The 22,381-nt window shown below is 43.5% G+C and overlaps 6 non-coding genes across 6 annotated transcripts; 2 read left to right on the forward strand and 4 right to left on the reverse strand.

Moving 5' to 3' along the window:
* Positions 1 to 690: 690 nt before the first annotated feature.
* On the reverse strand, positions 691 to 762 carry Trnaq-uug (transfer RNA glutamine (anticodon UUG)). Its single transcript has one exon. It is a non-coding gene; the product is annotated as a tRNA-Gln (tRNA).
* A 4,206-nt stretch (positions 763 to 4,968) lies between these two features.
* Trnas-uga (transfer RNA serine (anticodon UGA)) lies at positions 4,969 to 5,050 on the reverse strand. The gene has a single exon. It is a non-coding gene; the product is annotated as a tRNA-Ser (tRNA).
* Positions 5,051 to 5,307: 257 nt separating this feature from the next.
* Positions 5,308 to 5,381, reverse strand: Trnat-agu (transfer RNA threonine (anticodon AGU)). Its single transcript has one exon. It is a non-coding gene; the product is annotated as a tRNA-Thr (tRNA).
* Positions 5,382 to 13,922: 8,541 nt separating this feature from the next.
* On the forward strand, positions 13,923 to 13,994 carry Trnap-ugg (transfer RNA proline (anticodon UGG)). The gene has a single exon. It is a non-coding gene; the product is annotated as a tRNA-Pro (tRNA).
* Positions 13,995 to 19,981: 5,987 nt separating this feature from the next.
* Trnaa-agc (transfer RNA alanine (anticodon AGC)) lies at positions 19,982 to 20,054 on the forward strand. The gene has a single exon. It is a non-coding gene; the product is annotated as a tRNA-Ala (tRNA).
* Positions 20,055 to 20,312: 258 nt separating this feature from the next.
* Trnap-ugg (transfer RNA proline (anticodon UGG)) lies at positions 20,313 to 20,384 on the reverse strand. Its single transcript has one exon. It is a non-coding gene; the product is annotated as a tRNA-Pro (tRNA).
* Positions 20,385 to 22,381: the final 1,997 nt, after the last annotated feature.

The raw sequence follows: 22,381 nt of genomic DNA on the forward strand, positions 1-22,381 counted from the left end.
ATTAATTGTCCCGGGGATTCCTGTGTAGAAGCAACCGTGTGCCGGGAGATGTGATCGACCGATGAGAACGATACTGGACTAGTATGTGTGAGTGTGGTTGATTCGACAGCTTCGAATATCATGTTGCTTATGAAGTTAAAATTTAACAGTAAAGTCATGAACTGGAATTATCAATACATTAAATAATGTATTTTTTTTACATAAATTCTCAAAACATGAAGACAGACATTGAGCCTAAAATTATTTTATCAGTTCGCTCCAATCCAACTCAGATATAGTACTCCAAGTAATACATAAAAATAAACTAGGAATAGTACAAAAAGTTTGTTTAATTAATTTCATGATAATTTCAATTTAAGCTACAACGATAATTTTGTAAAGAATGTCTCTATCGAAGTTATAATTACATCGAATAAAAACACAAAATAGAGAGATTTAGTGTTGCACTTTTTCATCAATAAGAACTACCCCCTTCCCTTCCCTCTCTCTCCTTTCACCCCTCTTTCATCCCACACCAGTTTACGAACACATTTATCCACTGCTTGCTGTTTGTAGTTGATAAAATAGGCAAATTTTGAGTAGAATAACAGCAAAATTTTCCCTCATTCGCGCGCAATTTCCTCTAACTACAACCTCTTTTGTTTCTTCAACAATGAGAGAGATTCCAGAAGAGATGCGCGCAACGCAAAGAGGTTCCACCGAGATTTGAACTCGGATCGCAGGATTCAAAGTCCTGAGTGCTAACCATTACACCATGGAACCCGTTCGATCTTTCCAGCGTTCGGAACCCTGCAGCACCTGTTGATAAAAAATAATGGTCCCCTTCCCCTTGTAGAGCTAGCGCACGTAAATGCACATCTACGCCATTTATCAAAGTGTACCAATTGCTACAGTTGTTTCGTTGTTCCACCGTGTTGATTGTTGATTGAAAAGTTTTTGCATCGTATCGACGGCCGCGATAAAATAGAGCTGAATAATGCAATTCAACGGTTGAAGTGCAACTGGGTTTTAATGGTTGCGTAAAGTAAGGAGTATTAAAACAAATAATTGTAATCGATTACATGATAAAAATGGTTATAATCGTGAGACCTGATTAATCATTATTATTAACATACTTAATCGAACTGTGATTATATTTTACATATTTAAGATTAATTTGACAATGCATACAGCGCGGTTCCAGCAAAATATAAGAATGAATTAAGAGAATACATACACCCTAACGCCGAACACACCGATACCCTTTTAAAAGTAAGTTAAGCAAGAAGTGAACAAAAAAAAACCAAACATCCAAAACATTCGCCAGAATTCAACAATCATGCACAAGAGGATAACACCGTCGACAATCCAAAGCAACCCAAAAAAAAAAAAAACAACAAAAACCCACACGTGAAGGAACCGATTTTTTCGACTACCTTTCGTTGGGAACTGTTTCGAAGAATCACGGTGAAAAACGGAACCCCGTCCTTCGTCCTTCATCAATGGAAGGTACAGTTTTTGGTGCAGAGGTGCACAGAATCGGCTCAGTGACGATGCCGACGACGATGGCAAATACCATAAAATCCGACTGCTGTAATCGAGTTTATCCTCCCGGGTCGACGTATGTAAACCAACACACAACTGCGAGCGTGTACGAAAAGCGTGAAGGGATCGAAGCGAGTACTAACGCTGCCACCAAGCAAAAAAAAAAAATAAATAAACCCCGTAAAAGCGGATGTATCAAAGGCCATTCGGTGGTATGTTAAACAACCTCCTTCCTTGTTAATGGGCAGACTCTTGATGATGATGATGATGATGATGATGATAGTGAGGATTGCGATGACGGTGACTCTCTATAAGGTGTCGAATTGATTGTATACTTCAGCAGATGCACCTCAGCGGTAGTCACTTGACACGTTGTGACACTGGCCACAAAGGTGTGCTCACGGCTTTTAAACTTGTTGAACGAATGTTTAAAGATAAACAGAACAACCAATGATATTCTATAAAGTTAGCCATGCGCTATACAGTTAACTCCACAGAGCTCGCGGTTTTAGACTTTCTCACGCACAAATAATTTATAAAACAATAATAGGTTAAATAGCCAAGCAGTCATATGTAAAGCTCGTTCAAAACCCACCCATAGCCCATCACAATCGCACCGTTTAAATCCATCGCGGTGGCAACAAATTGCCCCCGGAGCTTCCCGACGAGAGCCCTTCACCAGCCCAGGGGGAAGGGGGATGTGTGTAGGGTGCTTTTAGCTTTAATTGGAAAAAGTGTAATGAATACCGAAAATCCCAAAACTACCAACAGCCCCATTTCCACGCGACGGTCCGTCCATCGACACGAAAACCGTACCGAAAACGTACCACCAGGCTTCAACAAGCCGGCTTTAGAGAATCGACCCACAATAAAACACAACATAATATGCCATCATTTCCAATGCCCGCTTCTGTGTGTCCTCTGCTGGTCGGTATATGCGGCATTTATGCTCGTACGTGATGGAAATCACGTTTGCATTGCATTTCAACAATCTTCCACGGTGAGTGACGAAGGGATGGGGCGGGGGAGGGAGGAAGGGGAGGGGTGAAAAAGGAGGAAAATATGCGAGTGAGAAAGAGCGCCTGATAGATTCTGTTTCGGTCTCTTTCATTCGTTTCACATCGATCCATATGCTGCTCAGGCACACTCTGCCGTGTGCTGATGACGGGTCTAGAGAGACTTTTCACCCTCATCCGCTGTTCATTCATTTTCCCTTTCATTGTCGTACTTGTACAACGGGACGAGCGATTTTTCAATAAACTTCATTCTTTAATGTCTACCCGTATTGGGTCGTTGTGTGAGTGAGAAACAGTTCTCACTCTTTCACCATTTCTATCGCTCTCACTATATCGTGTTCCTTCATTCGCGCTCTCTCTCTCTCTTTTTCACGTTATGCAAAGGACGCTTCGATGTCATCCTTTCGCAGCATGCCGACGAGTCGAGAAGCCTTCCTCTAACGGGCAGAGTAAAATGTATACGCGCATACTATCTCTATCGCACCTCTCGATTTCTCTCTTTCTAAAGCACGTACACCACCAGAAATTAAGGACTGAAGGACTCGCAGCAAGGTAAAGAGCCGCAAAGGCAAGCGCAGTGTGTGGGGGCGCTGTAGCAGGTGGTAGTAACCGTATCGGCTTGTTGTGGATTCTCACTCTAAGCAGATTTCTACCGTCCATCCTCCTGTGCTCACATCACCACCAAACGGATGCACCCACAAGCTCTGCCCGACGACGTCGACGGATGCGCACCGAGGCCACAAAATGTATCTACACACAAATAAACATATGCGAAAGCGATGACACGGTAGGGGACACACAGCACAACGCTACGCACGAGGTTGGAAGAAAAAAAAAAGACATCCTCGCTTCCAGGAGGGGTCCCGCTTTCAAACGGGCCGTACACTTTTTCCTTCTGTTTATCGCTTTCCCGTTCGTTGACCTTTTTTTCCTCCGTGTCTATGCCTGGTGAGACAATCGCGCCGAGAGATGCAGATGCAGTTTTACTTATCTTGTTCACGGTCAAAACGTAAAAATGTTTCTTAAACATCGGTGCGTAAACACCGGAACCAGATACATTGATAAGAACGCGGTAAATCCTTGCGAGTTTTGTGTGTACTTCTGCGTGTCGACTTTGCGGAGATATAATACTCGCGTAATATTGGCATCCTTCCTTACTTCAGTGAAATCAATTGCACTATACTAACGATTTTAATATATCTTGGAAAGATATCAAAATCATCAAGAATTTCCACCAGAGGTTCGGAAAATGCTCGATCCCGTGACCAGAATTCACAGAATTACTAAAATTTTCTGGTTAGCTTCCATCATCAAATTTCCCCCAAAAAGGCTAACACACCAATGCTGATGTGTACGAAAACCCGTCCGGCCATTCCGTCGAATTCCTGGGGCTGGGTTTTCCGACACCGTCTGTTTTGTTCCACAGCAGTGTAGCCATTTAACACGAACCGGTCAGAAAGCAAAATGGCATTGCATTCTTCTAGCCTGACCTTGGTAGACTTCACCGAAACTTTTTAATGATGATTGTTCCAGCGATTCGTTCATCTGAGTTTCTTCACTTCGAGCTAGCCCCTGATGCCATTCCCGGTGATTCCCAGGCGCGATTTCGCGTATTCCAGTGAATCTTAGTGCATCTGGGAAATAGCTCGCTAGCATTCACTGGATTGTTCAATTGCCGCCACCTTATTACGAAAGAGACACCCGATACGTAAGGATCTTTGAACCCATATAGCCCACGCTGTATCGTATGGAACCCGCGGGCAACGTGTTACCGGCGAGCCATGGACTCTTGAAACATTTCTCCGAACTGTTACGATTTCGTGCGAATTATTGTGGAGTGCGTGGGATGATAGACTTATGGTTCAGAAGTTTGGCCAATATGCAAAAAAAACATGAATCGTTCATGCTCACCATCGTTGTAACGCTGGCTGTTGGTGTGGGCGTTAGCATAACGGTGCGATAGCGCCGTTGTCAGGGGACAGGAAAGGAATGTACGCGTAGGTTGCTTTAGCACGGTAAGGATGAACCTTCCGGAAAAGTCAATACGGCGGTTGTGTCTTGAATTTTCTTTACCTTGAGGAAAATGGGTCGCCTTGAAGGACGATTGAATGAGCAGCATGGAAGCTCTCATCTTGGCGTTAATAAGTGTGCTCTGAGGAGATTTCAATTGGATTGTACAGTGGTGTAGGTGAGATCGTTAATCATATGTCTTATCTATAGGATCTAAATGTCGAAAAAACATGTATGTATTCAAATTTATTCAAATAATTATAATTAGCGTAAAAGATAACCTACATGGAGAGGATGTCATCACACTTATAACGAATGTTTTCTTCTAAAAAAGCTTCTTTACCAGTTGCGCTGGCTCTCTTTCACAAGTTTTTATCTCACAAATCAAGAGCAAGGCAACGGGCGCTATTGTAAGGTTCGCTGTAGACAGGATTCGAACCTGTGCGGGTAGAACCCAATGGATTTCAAGTCCATCTCCTTAACCGCTCGGACACCACAGCTGTTGTGACGTACTACGCCTGGAGGGAAATTGCCGACGAGAGGTTGATGTGGAAAGCAATCCATTTTAAAAGTCTTTCAGTAAAATCGGTAAACATAAATCGTTCGATTATATAAAAATTAATTTGTGTATTCTTAGGTGCACTAAAAGTAAACAAAATGTGTATAAAGTAAATATATATAAAAAGCATCTTTCTTCACAGAAACTTCCTTGAACTTCTCTCTCTCTCTCGAACTATTTTCAAAGGACGAGTTTCCTAGGCTCCGGCGAGATTCGAACTCACGATCTCCTGTTTACTAGACAGGCGCTTTAACCAACTAAGCCACGGCGCCTTATTGATGTAAGAAACACATATTTATCCCAAAAAATCTCCCAGCAACCTTCATATTATTCAAACAACGAACACGCAGAACACACAGTGGCAGCATTGTTGTCCTTTCACCAAACCAGCCCGATGTAAAGGTGGCTTAAAAAAAAAAAAACAACAACACAATGCGTACCATTCGGTGACTGTCGCCATCATCTCGCACACGCACAGCACAACCGTACACCAACACCACACAACTTACTTAGCGTGGGGCGTACAGTTTGGTTGGCCTACTTTTAGCGCGTGCAGTGGCAACAAATCAAACAGCTACCCGGCATGGGTTTGTTGGATACTTCTTTATGAAACACGCGAAGACATGACCCCCGCTAATAATGATAGATCGAGCGCTTTCCTCTATGCCGGGGCTACCCGCGATCAAGTTTGTTTGGAAAAAATATCATACTTCCGTGCATGATAAACAACATGTTCGAATGCAACTGCCACTATCGGTTGCGTGTCCGTTGCAGTGTCGCGCACAGCTGGAACCACATGGTGTCAGTGTTTGAGTGTGCAACAGCAAGTGCATCGAAAAAGGGAAATATTAATCATTTCTATCCTCCATTGCACTGGACCACAATAAAAAGAAACAACAAATTTTAAACTTTTCTTCTTTCACGGTTTCGACTTTTTTCGCCTGTAAGTTTAGCATCTTCTATCTAAAACACTCACGCTCACCGAATGTAGTGCTGCTACCCCCTTTAAGGAGTTGTTTTCGCTTTCCAACGAAGAGCAGCACTGTGGCGCGCAACGTAATGGGAATGAAAACGTTGAAATGAAAATGAATTCCAACTGGCCGGCCGGTGAAAGTAGGTGAGAGATCGCACTTTAGATCGCGCTGGTACAGATGATGCAACCCGACCGTGGGTGGATGGGTGATTTAGTGGCGAACCCAGTGGCAGATCAGCCCGGCCGCCGTGTATGCTTCGTGCAGTTTCGTTCACTGCGCTTGGGTGTAATTAATATTTGCAGCTTGAAAAGAATGTGCGGGGAGAACACGACTCTGTTCCGTTCATACAGTTGCGCAATGATGGCAATAGACGGTTGACTGGGCATTGAAAGCAGAGATAAATAAACAATTGGTGGTTGAGATTGAGAGGGATGCTGTGTCTTAAACCAGGCTTAACATGGATTATAATAGACAAAGCAAATGGAGAATATATAAAACTGTTCTTTTATTTTGTTCATTTCTTAATGTGATGCTTGCTTGTTCAATAAAGTTATTTTGTACGAGCTCAGTATATGATATGATTTAACGGTGAAGAATGCTTTTAAACTGGCATTATAATACAATTATCAGGGTAGCTTCTCGGATAAAAGAAAGCAATGCATTCCAATACTAGCAAGATTAAGTGAATTATTCACTTCACTTCACGGTTTGCAGAAGGAAAAATTACTGAACTAAAATAAAAATATGTTTTTCTAAATGTAATAGAAAAATATATATGTAACTTCGAAAATATATTATATATACTTAAACGATGTTAAATAAAGTTCTTAATGCGATGCCTTGCATACATTATATATGTGAAGTCGGGATGTTAGGATGCTCATCAATAATCGTCTGAGTGACTTGAGAGGCGTGAGTGACTTGAGAGGCGTGAGTGACTTGAGAGGCGTGAGTGATTGAGATAGGCATGAGTGTGTATGTATGAGAACGAGTGTATGAGAACGAGTGGATGAGAACGAGTGGATGAGAACGAGTGAGGGGCTATATAAGCGGCGTGCGCTTGGGAAGGGACAGATTGGTTTTGTACTTCGAAACGGAATAAAATTGGTCTCAAAAAAGGTTAGCGTTGTTTCTCTAATCTTTACATGGGGGCTCAACCGGGATGTGGATAAACTTTCCCATTGACCATTAAGACGTTTTTGTGTGAAAATTGTGACGCTTATGAGCAAATAGTGTATCGTGAGGTTCATTAAAACACTGTGAGGAGAATTGTGCAGGCTTTCTTGAGCATTTTTGTGACGTTCCTGAGTGGAAAAACTGCGAGGCTCTTTGAAGCAATCTGTGACGTTCCTGAGTGGAAAAACTGCGAGGCTCTTTGAAGCAATCTGTGACGTTCCCGAGTGGAAAAACTGCGTGGCTCTGTAAAGCCAATACTTTGCGAAGAAGCTGCGGGTAATTGCATAATGGCTACCGTACAGGAACTTTGTGAAATTTTCACAAAAGTGGGGCTTACGCGCGAATGCGAGAAGCTTGCGCTGGATTCCACCGGTGGGAAAGTGGAAATGGCTGAGCGAATATTAGAATATCAGAAAGTGATGGCTTCCGCAGGCAGCGCCGGTACGTCCAAGAGTGGACATAGTGCGAGTTCAAAAGATCACAACCGTTCGCAAAAAGAAGGTGATGTCCAAGCGGTTGATAGTGATGAAAAGGAAGATGAAGTGGATCGCCCTTTCAAGGACAACGACGACGAGGTTGATGATTCCGATAACAACGATGATCCTGGTGACGGCAACGCTTCCGATGATGAGCTCTTCCAAACAGCTCTGCGAACATCATCTCCAAGACGGTCACGTAGAGTCTATACGTTCCGTGACATGGAAGATAGCATCGAATCGTTTGGAGCGGAAGACGGTCAAGACGTTAAAATTTGGTTATCTCACCTCGAATCCGCGGCAAAATCAGCGCGCTGGGATGATGAGCAACGGCTGATCATGTGTCGCAAAAAGCTGACTGGAGTGGCGCGAAAATTCGTGTTTTCGTTGCGTGATGTGTCAAGCTATGCGAAGTTGAAGAGAGAATTAATAGATGAATTCGCTCCCCTCGTGCGATCGAGCGATGTACATCGCATCCTTTCTGGTCGAAAGAGAGGAGAGGCCGAGACGATGCGTGAATACGTTTATGAGATGCAGCGAATCTCGAAACAAATCGATCTCGATGAGCCTAGTTTGTGTGAGTACATCGCAAACGGAGTGACGGATGAAGATTCTTACAAATTTCTCCTGTATGAGGCACGAACGGTGCGAGAAATGAAAGAGAAGCTCAGAACTCATGAGAAGGTTCTGAACGCTAAAAAGAAAAAAGTGTCGGGCAGTAAAGAAGATGGTAAGGAAGGTAAGCGAGAAAATTGTTCAAGCAAACCGGATAATAAGAGAACAGAACAAAGGTGTTATAATTGCGGGAAGAAAGGACACCAGGCCCGAGATTGCACATTAGCGCGAAGCGGTCCGAAATGTTTTTCGTGTCAGGCATACGGACACAAGTCCAACGAGTGTACGCGCAACAAAAGTGTGGTTCCTGCGAAAGTCAATGTAGTAGAAGAAACCGAAGGAACGATCGATGCTGTCTGTAACGAGACAACAATAAAGGCTTTGTTCGATAGCGGTAGTAGCCAGAACCTTATGACAAAATCATGTCACAACAAGATCGGAGGTAACGTGCTTAACAATACCACGATGTGTTTTCAAGGTTTTGGAGGCATGAAGACAAAAGCCATCGGTTTCTTCGAAACGGACATCACAATAAACAGCAATGTGTTCCGTGGAATGAGGTTCTTTGTGGTGCCAACTGAAAGCATGTCATATGAAGTAGTTTTGGGCAGGGATTCGTTGAACCATTTTGAAGTTACAATATCGACAACCGGCGTGGAAATAAAACCATGTGATACAACGAATGAAGTCCTTACAATAATGTGCGAAACGGAAGACGATCTAGATGTAAACCCACGATTCGCCAAAGAAGTGAAAAAAATAATTTCGGGTTATAAACCGAGTGAAGAAGTGAAGTGTCGCGTGGAGACAAAAATCATATTGCATGATGATACTCCTGTGCGTTCCTCACCAAGGCGGTTCGCACCGGGTGAAAGGGTCGTTTTGGAGAAAACGATCGATGAGTGGTTAGCGGCGAATATTATTAAGGAGAGCATAAGCGATTTCGCGAGTCCTGTTACGCTGGCGCGAAAGAAGGACGGCACACTACGTGTGTGTATAGATTATCGAGAATTAAACCGCAAGATGGTGAAGGATTGTTTCCCGATGAGAAACATCGAAGATCAGATTGATCGGTTGAAATCGGCAAGATTATTTACAACGCTTGACTTAAAGAATTCATTTTTTCATGTCCCGGTAGAAACCTCGAGTCAACGATTTACTGGTTTCGTTACCCACACGGGGCAATACGAGTTTCTGCGGACACCTTTCGGGTTAGCGAACAGTCCAGCGAGTTTTAGCCGATTCGTGGCTGATGTGTTCCGCGATTTGATAAAAGACGGACGTATTCTAGTGTACGTGGACGATCTGATAATTCCTTCTTTAGACGAAGAATCAAACCTAAAAACTCTTCGGGAGTTGTTGAGAGTTGCGAGTGAAAACGGTGTACAGTTTAACTGGAAAAAATCTCAGTTTTTGAAAAAAGAAGTCGAGTATCTCGGGTATGTGATAAGCGGTGGGTGTTATCGCATATCGCCAACCAAATTACGATCAGTGCAGAGTTTCCCGGTACCAAAGAACGTAAAGGAATTGCAGCGATTTTTGGGACTAACTGGATATTTCCGAAAATTCATTGCCGGGTATGCGACGATTTCCAAACCTTTGACGAACCTTCTCCAGAAAGAAGTTGCGTTTGAGTTTGGTGAAGCGCAACGAAACAGTTTCGATGAGCTGAAACGTTTTTTGACCACCGATCCTGTGTTGAGGATTTATGATGAAAACAGTGAGACTGAACTACATACAGACGCGTCCAAATACGGTTACGGAGCTATACTAATGCAAAAGGGTGATGACGATAAGTTTCATCCGGTTGCATATATGAGTCAACAGACATCTAGTGCCGAGAAAAATTATAGTGCATATCATTTGGAGGTTTTGGCAGTAGTTCGTGCGGTTGAAAAGTTTCGTGTTTATCTTTTAGGCCTAAAGTTTAAAATAGTGACTGATTGTGCGGCCTTCAAGCATACTTTAAAGTCTAAAGAACTATCGGCTAGAATCGCGAGATGGGCGTTAATGCTAGAAGAGTATGAATACGAAGTAGTCCATCGATCGGGATCATCGATGAAGCATGCCGACGCTTTGAGTAGAGCACCAGTGATGATAGTCGCACACGATCCAGTGATTGAGGCTCTCAAAAGATCACAAAAAAGTGATGAACGTGTTAAGGCAATAATAGAACTGCTGAAAATTCAAGAATATGAAGATTACGTTATGAGTGATGGTTTACTGATGAAAGTGGTGCAAGGTAGGGAACTTATCGTTGTTCCAGCAGAAATGCAAAGTGAATTAATTCGTAGAGCGCACGATAACGGTCATCTTGGAACACGTAAGTTAGAGGACATCATACAAAGAGAATTTTACATTGCGAACTTGAGTGAGAAGGTGAAACAAATCATCGCGTGTTGTGTCAAGTGTATTCTATCCGAGCGGAAAAGAGGAAAAACGGAAGGATTATTAAACGCGATTCCAAAGGGTAACACTCCGTTTGACACGTACCACGTGGATCATCTGGGTCCCATGGATAGTACGGAGAAAAGATATAAGTATCTGTTTGTGGTTGTGGATGCCTTTAGCAAATACACATGGATTTACCCGACTAAGACGACGAATTCGTTTGAAGTTGTTCAACGACTTAAGATGCAGAGCGAAACATTCGGTAATCCGAGGCGTATTGTGCACGACAAGGGAACGGCTTTTACATCGAACGATTTCAAACAATACTGTGAAAATCAAGGTATCGAAAGAGTAGAAATCACGACGGGAATTCCACGAGGTAACGGACAAGTGGAAAGAGTGAACCAAGTGATTGTTACTATGCTGAAGAAGTCTAGTGTGAACGATCCTAAGAAGTGGTATAAGCACACCACGAATATCCAAAGATGGATAAACTCCAGTCCGCATCATAGCATCGGTGTGTCTCCGTTTGAAGCCATGTTTGGCTTACCGATGCGCAACGAAGGAGATCTTCGCTTGGGCGAGCTAATGGAGGAGATTCGTGTGGCCCGGTATAACGACGAACGAGAGAAGATCCGTGCAGGAGCTAGGACTTGCATCGACAAGGCGCAAGAAGAGCAACGCAGATCCTACAATCTGCGAGCACGACCGGCAACCGTCTACCGAGAGGGAGATTTGGTGGCTATCAAGCGGACGCAGTTCGGACCAGGCAGGAAGTACGCTGCTGAATATCTTGGACCGTACAAGGTGACGGATGTTCGACCACACGATCGGTACAATGTGGTGAAAATCAACGGTGAAGGGCCACATACAACCTCGACGGCGGCGTCGCACATGAAACCGTATCGGGTGTAATGCAGAAGAGGTCCTCCGGGGCGGAAGGACGTGTCGAGGAAAGGCCGTGTGAAGTCGGGATGTTAGGATGCTCATCAATAATCGTCTGAGTGACTTGAGAGGCGTGAGTGACTTGAGAGGCGTGAGTGACTTGAGAGGCGTGAGTGATTGAGATAGGCATGAGTGTGTATGTATGAGAACGAGTGTATGAGAACGAGTGGATGAGAACGAGTGGATGAGAACGAGTGAGGGGCTATATAAGCGGCGTGCGCTTGGGAAGGGACAGATTGGTTTTGTACTTCGAAACGGAATAAAATTGGTCTCAAAAAAGGTTAGCGTTGTTTCTCTAATCTTTACATATATGTGAATTAAAGTAGACATATGTTGTACCAGTAGATATCAAGAATTATTTCTGTTATACTATATTATATTTCATTATATTACCACATGTTTAGTAGCTAAAAAAGATAATCGCGGCAATTAATATAAAAACGCGTGCCCTGTTTATTGATTGCCAAAGAGTCAAAGCTGCATTGTTGTGTTTTTATGCGTTTGATTACTGTTTAACTTGCTTGTTGAAACAAAAAAGCAGATTAATAATAATAAGTAGTTTGTTAAAATTAAACATTTTTCTGAAACGTTTTTTTTGTGTGTATGTCTACTAACAATTTTGTAAAAAACTCTCCTTTTCTTTCCATTTCAATTACTGCTTTTATCTTATTCGTTTGTACGATTCAATACAGAGTGCTCGATATACATTGCGTAACCCTGCAATTCACACATTGGATAATAAAGTATTCTAATGCCTAATCAGTATTCTAATTTTATAAACAAGGATAATATTGTTTATTGGCATAAGAATTATGTTCTATCATACATTTGTATGGCCTACCTCTGAGTTGGTATAGAGAAACAACAACGAAAATAATCATAACTAACGAAAGTGTGGGAAGACTTCTAAAAGTGTCCGTTGAAGAGTTATTCTGATCCCCTCTCCAGTATACAATTGCTTAAAATGGAAAACAAGATGAAAACATTTCCCTATTTATTAAATAATGCTGCACCTTTATTTAAGGTAAACTGTTTTACTAAAGCTACTCTACGCATTGCAATGCAAACCATCTTCACTCGGCCGAAAACCAACAGGCTTACGATTCCAATCATATTGTGATTTACTGAAAACAAGACAAATCTCTCCCGTAACAAAGATTCACCCCAGTTCCACAATAAATAAACCGCTACTACCGTGTACCATTTGGTGGGGAGCAGGCTTTTTTGCAAACGTGTTTAATAATATCTTTTCCTTCATTTTGGCCGTTTCTCTGTTTCGATGCGAAGGGCACACCAACACACCAACACACAAACGAGGCTCCAAAACGACCAAACCAGACGCCACTTTCTCGAGTTATCTATTTCGCCACCGCCCGGCGCGGTCGGCTAGTACGGCTGCTACGGCTTTCTACGGTGACCCACCGAAGCAACCAACCAACGCAACACAACACCACCAGCATCGCCAGTCTCGCCGCTCCCCGTGCACTACCTCTCCTTGTCGGCTCTGTCCTCCACCCTTGCTGTACGATCTCATTTTATCGTTTATCTTTGCCCTGTCTTGTACTTGTTCCGGGGCATGAATCGTCTTCAGTTGTAGCACAACAACAATATTTTCCGTTCCCTTCTGTTCCTGCCTACGCGCATCTTCCATCTCCGCATGGTTCCAAGCAAAACGATGTTTTTTTTTGTTGCTGTATGTTTCTGCCACACCGCAGCAGAACATCACCGGGCGTCAACATCGAGAGCGAAGGGTAATTTTATTTAACGGAAAATTAACGAACAAGACAACGGCCGGGGGGAAACGTCATCGTCGGTGGAGAGATTAGGTGCGATACGGCACATCGCAGCTTCCGTCAATTTCTTTGGCCGTGGTAAGCTGCTGCTGTGCTATTGCTTCATTTAAATTAACCATTGCCACCCGCGTTCCACGCTGAACGGCAGAGTTCATTCAGCGTGAGCACCGAGCACCAACAGTGTCAATAGGTTCTGGGGCGCAGGGACATCCCAATTAGATGCTTCACTACTACCCGTGACCACGCAAAAGGTTCTCTATTGTTTTATCGGGCTGCTCATTAACTTAACCATTGCCTGATTGGCCAGATGCCATCGCACAAAAGTTTGCCAATGGGTTGAAACGGAGGTGGTGGTGAAATCACTATCTGGTCATGGTGAAAGTATGTCAACGTGTGATCGAAAATCAGTATCTGTTGGGGTCTATTGTTTCTTCACTACAAGTGGCTCAATGGTCTAGGGGTATGATTCTCGCTTTGGGTGCGAGAGGTCCCGGGTTCAAATCCCGGTTGAGCCCAGAAAAACACTTACTTTTTAAATAAAAACGCTTAGAAAATGCTAATTTCACGACGCGCACGCACGCAAACACAATCATTTCACCGCCCCACCCCTTGAGTGGAAAGCATTGATCTCTATTGCTTTGGTTGGTGGTGGTGCCATTCATTGTTACCGATATACTAAAGGGTATATGGAGATATACTCCAACCCCCACCCCCACCACCACCATCATTTCTTGATAAATGAATTTTAAGGTTACTTATTTCATGGACCCTACATAAAATAGTATAAGCTGATTTTCCCCATACTTTTGATTGACCATGTAGTTTAAAATAAAGGTTCATAATACACCAATTAGGTTTCTCAACTAGCACTTTGAAATCAACAAAGCGACATTTTATTGGATTTTGTAATTTAATAAGTTTTAAATTCAAAATTACTGATCCAGTAATTCTATTGGCAAATAAAGTGGTGAATAACACAGAACCGTCGTTTGGAATAAACTCAATTAAGTTACAAATGATTTACTGATACGAAAAAGTGGCTCAACAACTTCTCGTTGTTTACAGAAAAAGAGAGAGTGTGTGTGTCTAAAATGCAATATTTCACACGCTGAGTTGTACTAACAAACAATACCTTATGCCGGTTATATTTTAGCAATATCGTTCATACTTCAATCTTGCAGAGTGGACATTCTTCTGTTTCTTCAGCAATTCAGGCAAATTTTAAAAAGAACGAACCATCTACCAAGATTCACAGACACATCAAACAATTGTTTGAAACATAAATTGAAGGCCATTTTAATCCATTTTTACTATTATGGTTAAGTTCTGTGCTATAAACATGCCCTGCTGTGGCATTAGAAAAACCAAACAGGTATTTAGGGAACTGGATGCAATTGGTTAAAGCAAAATAAACAATGAACATATAATACTATCTACATAGATTGCGCCAATGTTTTTGCCAACATTATTGTTGACATTAATAAATAAACGTAAGATTATTATCCGCTTACTGATCTCATATTACGACAGTTGCGGAATGTTTCAGATTTAGGGAGTTGTTATACAACTCTTAACAGTTTGACTCTGTAAAAAAAAAATCTTAAATGACATTTCACTTATGAAACATCTGTCACAACATTGAAAAAACAAGCATTTTTGTTTTGAAACCAACGAAGTGTAAGAGGAATACTAACATATTATTATTTTATTTTATTTAACAATATGGGCACGGGTTTTGGTGTATTTAACACATGCACCGAAATCTTCCACAAACTTAGACAGCCATGCTCAATCTATGTAGCTGAGCTGGCTGCTATTTTTTACACCCTATTACTAATAAGTGCGAGTCCTCCGGATCAGTATTTTATATTCACAGACAGCCTCAGCGCTGTCGAAGCACTGAAATCAGTGAAGGCTATAAAGAGCTCCGATTATTTTATTCGAAAAATCTTGGATATACTAAGCTCTCTGTACAACAAAGCGTTTCGAATATTGCTTATCTGGTTGCCTGCTCATTGCGGTATCCCCGGAAATGAAAAGGCAGATCTTTTGGCCAAACGAGGTGCCTTTGAGGGCAACTTTTTTGAGAGGTCGATTCCCCCTCACGAGTTTCTTCGCACCCCACAACAGCTTTGCATGGCTCGCTGGCAGAGCTTGTGGGATGACGATGAGCTCGGGAGGTTCTTGTATTCAATCTCACCACAGGTATCCCTGAGTCCTTGGTTTCACAGCCTCCCGGTAGGTCGTGCGTTCATTCGTATGATGTCTAGGCTCATGTCGAACCATTATGCAATGAATGCGCACCTTCAACGTATAGGTATGTCCGACTCCAAGGTTTGTAGCTGTAGTGTTGGATTCCATGACATCGACCACATCCTCTGGTCATGTGGTGAATTCGATGCCGCAAGACCCGGTCTTCTAGCAGCCGTTCGGGCATCAGGAAGATCCGCTGCTGTGCCAATTCGCGACGTTCTGGATCAGAAGGACTACGTGTACGCACGGATTCTGTTCGACTTCGCCAAAGAGATCGGAATCACCCTATGAATCCCTCCCCTTCCCCATCCTGTAGGTAGTACGCACTATCGTTTGTTCTTATTTGTTCTTCCTTTTGTTTAGTCCTTGTTACAGATGTTTGTCCCTCGTTTCTGTTGTCATTACTGTTATATGTACTATTGCTGTTGTCGAGGATACATCGGGGAGGCTTGGACAGTCGCACCTATAAAGGTTGGGACAGACGCTACCATGACGGAGTCTGGTATGCCTATTGGCATTTGCAATAGTATTTGTCCGAGACATCAGCCCACACGGACGTCAACGAATTAAAGGTCCCCAAGCCAAAGGATTGGCAAGCCGGTCACGAAGCCGTTCATAAGACCACTAAAATCTCACCTCCGACCAAAGGACGCCGCAGACGGCCTGTCTGAATGTCGGAATGGTCTGAAAGTAAAACCCGCCGAAAAAGGAGGACAAGAGGGACCCCAAAAGCATGCAGCTATTCCTTCCGAGTTCACCCGGGATAAGGTGCATCCTAATGGTGGGAGAAGGAAATGTCTCCCTACCACATAGCTTACAAAATTGATGAACTATTAGCGTCTAAGTACAGTCTATAATATATACAGCCTGGCCGTTCTTCCGTTAAATAAAAAAAAAGCCATCCGTCAAATTATGCCCACATAGCACATAAGAGTAAATGATATCTACGTTAAAATACAACAAATAACAGCAGCTGGAGAAGTCATAAGAATCGTCCAAAGAGCTGCCGTAAACAATGCTAAAAGAAATGATAACGAAATACTTAAATAATTTCGATACCACTTTTACACCACCGTAAAAGAGCCGTATAAAACATTCTTGTAAAACTTTGAAAATAATAAAAAAACACACCCAAACAGGTGCATAGTTTATTAAACAATGGGCTCCAACCAAATTAGCTGCAATACTTTGCAAACGTTGAGTTAAAGTTAGTAAAATACGCAACTGTACCTCTTCAAACATTTCACCTATAAATGAAATAGCCACTCGAATCACATTCACACACATCCATAAAAATTGGTGATGCTTCCGGTGTACATCGTAGTCGTCCGTATTGACCTACCGAACCGGAAGAGAAGAAAATCAAGTTATCCAAACGTCACACCGAGCCAACCCCCCATTCAGTGGCTGTTACGGTCCACCCCTATCCCGAAACCAGCACCACCACCACCACCACACACCCACCACCAGGCGGCTCCATTACGGTGTGAAAATTCATACTCCCATCTCCGTGGCGTGTTGCTGCGTGTGTGCGTACGGCTTTAGCTGCAAAAGCACCAACCACATTGATCTCATTCTTCCTTTGTTCGGTGTTCCCACTCTCACTCTCACATTTTCCGTCTTCCACTCTCGCTCTCTCGCACGTTTCCCCTCTCTCTTTCTCTCTCTCTCGCTCCGTCACTCGCACAGTATCGTTTTATTAGCTTTTCCCACTGCTTACGCCTTGTAGAACAACGCGCGGCCGTGTGCGCTCTGCTGCCTGGTAATCCAGGCGGGTTTTCCGGTTTTAAGGATACTTTACCACTTTGGCGTCCATTCGTTCCACTTGCAACCCGCCCCTCTTCCTCCCCCTGCCCCGCCAACCGAATGCCGTTGAAATGTGAATCCGTTTCGATTGGGCGTTAATTTATTGATCCCCTTCGACCGGAGTAGAAACACATGCGTTGTGGAACAGTTTGTGCCACAACAATGTGTGTGTGTGTGTGTGTGGGAAGTGACATTTTCCCAAACGCTCACGGATCTTATCAACTGATTATGGCCCATAATCGGACACTAAGTGAAGGCGGATTGTTGGCAGCGAACCCACGGAATGTGGAAATGGGGGGGGAGGGGTGGAAAAACCGGAAATTGAGTGGGCGACTGAATGTGGTTTTGCGACACAACACAACCCACATTGTACATTGTATGTGTGTTTGTGCGTGTATGTAACCCCCGGAGGCTTCGTGAGGGTTTGAATGTGTTTCTTTTATTGTTACTATTCTTCTCTGCCATTTAGCGATTTTCCGTAATTATGATTAGATGAAAAGGAACAAATGGCACAGCCGTCGGATAAAAATATGCAAAACAAAGCGAAGCCATTGAAAAGGTCACTTCACCGTAAGGGACGGATAAAGCTAGGAAGTTTCCAATACAACGTGCGAGTATTCATGTTTTATGCTCTAACTCAGAGTGAACAAGCAATAATCGTTTGATACCATTAATCAAGACTTATAATAAACAAATAGCAATAACAAAAAGGTGGAGAAAATACTTTTATTCAAAATATACACAAAAAAAAAAACAAACAATGAAACAAAAAAAAACACTTTTACGGTGCCCACATAGCTTCACCATATCCGATTCTTCGTTAAGTGCGTTTGATTAGTGTTCATCAACATGCCACCCGCTACACCTTGAACACCTCCGTCAAAACGGAACACCAAAAATTACAACAACAGCCCAAAAAACACAAGAATAAAGATAGCAACAAAAAAAAACACAACAACACAAAACCACTTCCTACCGCAACCCTGCAAAGTGGGTCCGTTAACGGGAAAAAAGTCTTTACCATCTTTCATCCGCCAAACAACAACAACAACAACAACAACAAAAACCACAGAACAGAAGCTTGCCTAAATCTTGAGGCAGCTTCTCCAAAGCTCTTGCCCCGCCAAAAGAACCTTAATTTCATTCCATCCCCGGTGTGGCTGTTCACTCGCCTTTTTTCCCTTTTCTTGGTTTCGTTCTTTTACACTTTGACCGTGTCGGAAAAGCGTTGAAGAAGCGCTACGAAAAATTGTGGCCCATCATCCCCACAGCAACGGCGCGAGAGAGTCCCATTTACCGTTTGGCTCAGGTGGGGTTTGGGGCTCAATTCAAGGGTAGCGAAGAAGTAGCAAGTATGTTTCGCCATAGCACCCACACACACACACACGAAAAGCAGACCGCCTCCCCCCGCCCCTTTTCGCTTCAAACAGGTTCAATGAAATATTTCAACGTTCAACTTACGACTTACGGCGCTTACCCTCTGGCCCCGTCCGCATATACACATGCCGCGGCGGCAGAAACAGAAGGAATGCGGCACAAAATCGGTGGGATTTCTCTGTTTGTAATTTATTTCTTTTATAGCAATCGATGAAGACGCCTCGAATTGGCCGTTTTTTGGACCGTGATGATGAGAAGCGGGAAGCCAAATGCTGTTGACCGCGCGCACTATTTCGCTAGGGCGTGGAGGAAGCAGTGCCGATCGGTAAGATTGACTTTATTCCTTCAGCCATTCGATGGATCTGTACCTTCTGGCCTTCCGGTACGCGGCGCGCAGTCCGGCATCGATAATGATGCTTCAATTCTCGCACGATACACACTTGCTTCCATTACTGTGCCGTTATCGACGATGCGTTTTGCCCCGGACATTCTTCTCACCGTGAGAATAACAGCAACCGAACGGGAGGAACTAATAATGGGCAAAAATAGACAATGTGAAGCATAAATAAGTATGCCCGATAGCTATAATGGCGCAGGGGGCGGGGGGCGGGGGGGCGACACGGTGGCAAACGCAGTGGTGTGTCCATGCAAAGGAAACCACCATTTGTCGTCTCCCGGTGTTGTCTGCATTTGCACAAAGTCTTCTTATGACAGTCTCATTTTCAAATGACAGTAATCACAACACAACAACCCGCGCCCGTCTGGTTGAATACATTAATTAACAGATCGTGTAGCAGAATTGTCGACAGCGCATCAAACGGATCATACGTAATAGCACTACTACTCGCGCTACCGGTGTACAGCATGCAATCAGTCTCTGTATTTTGTGTCGTCTTCCCCTATCCCTTAGGGGCGCAGAAACGGTTGAGCTGAATGACGGATTAAAGCAGAAGCATCCGGTATGGTTGCCATTCAGCGTTGGAATGTATGTTTGCGATGGTGAATGAAAATGCCATGTTGGGCTACCACCGATTATAATGGCCGTTAAGCACTCGATTTCCGACACGGGGATGTAGCTCAGATGGTAGAGCGCTCGCTTAGCATGTGAGAGGTACCGGGATCGATACCCGGCATCTCCAAGATCTCTTTTTATTACATTCAACACAGACCACATTTCTATAGCGAAGCATTCACAACCAACCATTTATATTGTCCACATTGATTGAGCAAACTAATATATGACAATTATTGTATAACTGTGCACTAAAATATTCTTTATTAATTATTGATGCTTGATTCTTGATCAAACTCATGTCTGTATGCTATAAGTAACGAAAAATTTACTAGCCACAGAATAAAAATAATTTTGCAGATAAAATTTATCTAAAAAACATACCGGGCTCAACCGGGATTTGAACCCGGGACCTCTCGCACCCAAAGCGAGAATCATACCCCTAGACCATTGAGCCACATATTAAGGACGGCAGTTCATTCTTCTTACGCTTTTACATAGCCAAATCGCACTTCGAGGTACGGCGTACATCGCTTTGTATTATTAATATGTATTGAATAGAATTAAAATCAAGAAGAATTGACAATTTCATCAATGAAGCCACACTGCACAATGCAAAAATGTGTAATTATCTTCTTCTTTTCAATTAACCCGTTCACATGGTGTACGTTTTGCTGACATGACCAAGTTACCAAGAGGTTCAACGTGTTTATTGCATTCATATGGATGACATAATGTTATATTATATTCGTGCGTGCGACTAAAACATTTAGTTGATCAATTCTATCTAAACTATTGCTCGCATATCGCTAAACCTACATACCTTAAGTGTTTAACTCGTATTTAACTTCGCATTGAACTTTACCTAATGTACCTAACTAAAACCTACTTACCTACCCTACTAAACCTACTAACGACTTACTTATAATGTTTAATCATAAATTATTACTTAAATAGATTCTAGTTAGGACGCTTTCTCGCGGTGCTCCGTGATTTTTTGCTGAATTCTCTGTGTTTTCTGTGGCGTACCACGTTGTAATTGACTCTAACCGTTTCGTAACTGTTTCCGATCGCTGTGCTACTGTACTGCTCCGTCAAATCCGTGTTTTGTCATCACAAATCCGTGCTTTTTCGTGTCTTCAACGATTCCGCGCAGAAAGCAGCGATGGCCGATATTTGTCACTCTTGTGCTCTAACGCTTGAGGGTGCCGACAGCATAATGTCCTGTGCATATTGCGAGGCTACCTTTCACCGAGAATGTTGCAAGCTGCCCCCCGCGTGCATCGACGCAGTTCTGACGCACATCGACCTGCACTGGAGTTGCTTCGGATGCACCAGCATCCTTAAAAACCCGCGCTGCCGTTCCGTTAAGGAAATGGGAGCTCACGCCGGCTTTCAAGTTGCCATTGCCTCGGCTGTGTCAGCTATGGGTAAACTTGTTGAGCCAATAGTTGCAGAAGTCCGTAGTGGCTTTAATCTCCTGCATTCGAAATCATCACCACGTACGCGCTTCCATGGTGTGCCGCCTGCCCCTGGCAGTAAACGTAGACGGATCGTTGAAGATTCTGCTTCACCTGAAGTACAAAAAGGAGGCATCAGGGATGTAAACAATCATGTCGACCATCTTTATACAGCATCCTCACCTAACACTAACACTGGCACCGGTATCACTCCGCTAACGTCATTGCCAGCAGAACTCATGGGTACTGACCTGGAGTCGTCCCCACTAAGAGCAGTGGCTCTTAAGCCACGTATGGATCGGATCTGGATCCGCCTATCCCATCTCTCCACTGCTGTTACCGTTGAGCAAGTGGTTGCCTCTGTACAGCGCCGTTTAGCAACAGATGACGTAATTGCATTTTGCTTAATGAGGAGGGGTACAAATGTGGACACCTTGAGGTGGCTGTCCTTCAAAGTGAGAGTTCCTGCATCCCTTCGGGACAAGGCCCTCACTCCGTCCAGCTGGCCCGTCGGCGTGGGTGTTCGTGAGTTCTTTCAATCCCCACGCCGTGTATACTCACCATCACATAATGCCGTTGATCGCTGCCGCCTTATACACACACCTGCTGCCGTTGGCCAACACTTAGCAGTACACACACCAACATCCACAGGCCGCCGTTTCGCCACACGTAGACTCAGTACTACTATCCGCTGCACAACAAACACACCTCAGCTTCCTCCTCCGGGACCCGTTTGCTTGCAATCGAGTAACCGCATCTTGGTGGAAACTGCCAATAATGCAAATTCGACCATGGTTGACGGTCCTCTACAAACGAACCACAATACCAGCTCCAATATGCGCCAAGTTACACTTGATGATGCAAATTCGACACTGATTGACGGTCCTCCACAAACGAACCACAATACCAGCTACAATATGCGCCAAGTTACACTTGATCGCTTCTTTCGCGTGTAAGCGATCATTATCATCAACACTGAGCTGTCACACATCAA

Source organism: Anopheles moucheti, chromosome 2, assembly GCF_943734755.1.
Source record: "Anopheles moucheti chromosome 2, idAnoMoucSN_F20_07, whole genome shotgun sequence".
Taxonomy (NCBI): domain Eukaryota; kingdom Metazoa; phylum Arthropoda; class Insecta; order Diptera; family Culicidae; genus Anopheles; species Anopheles moucheti.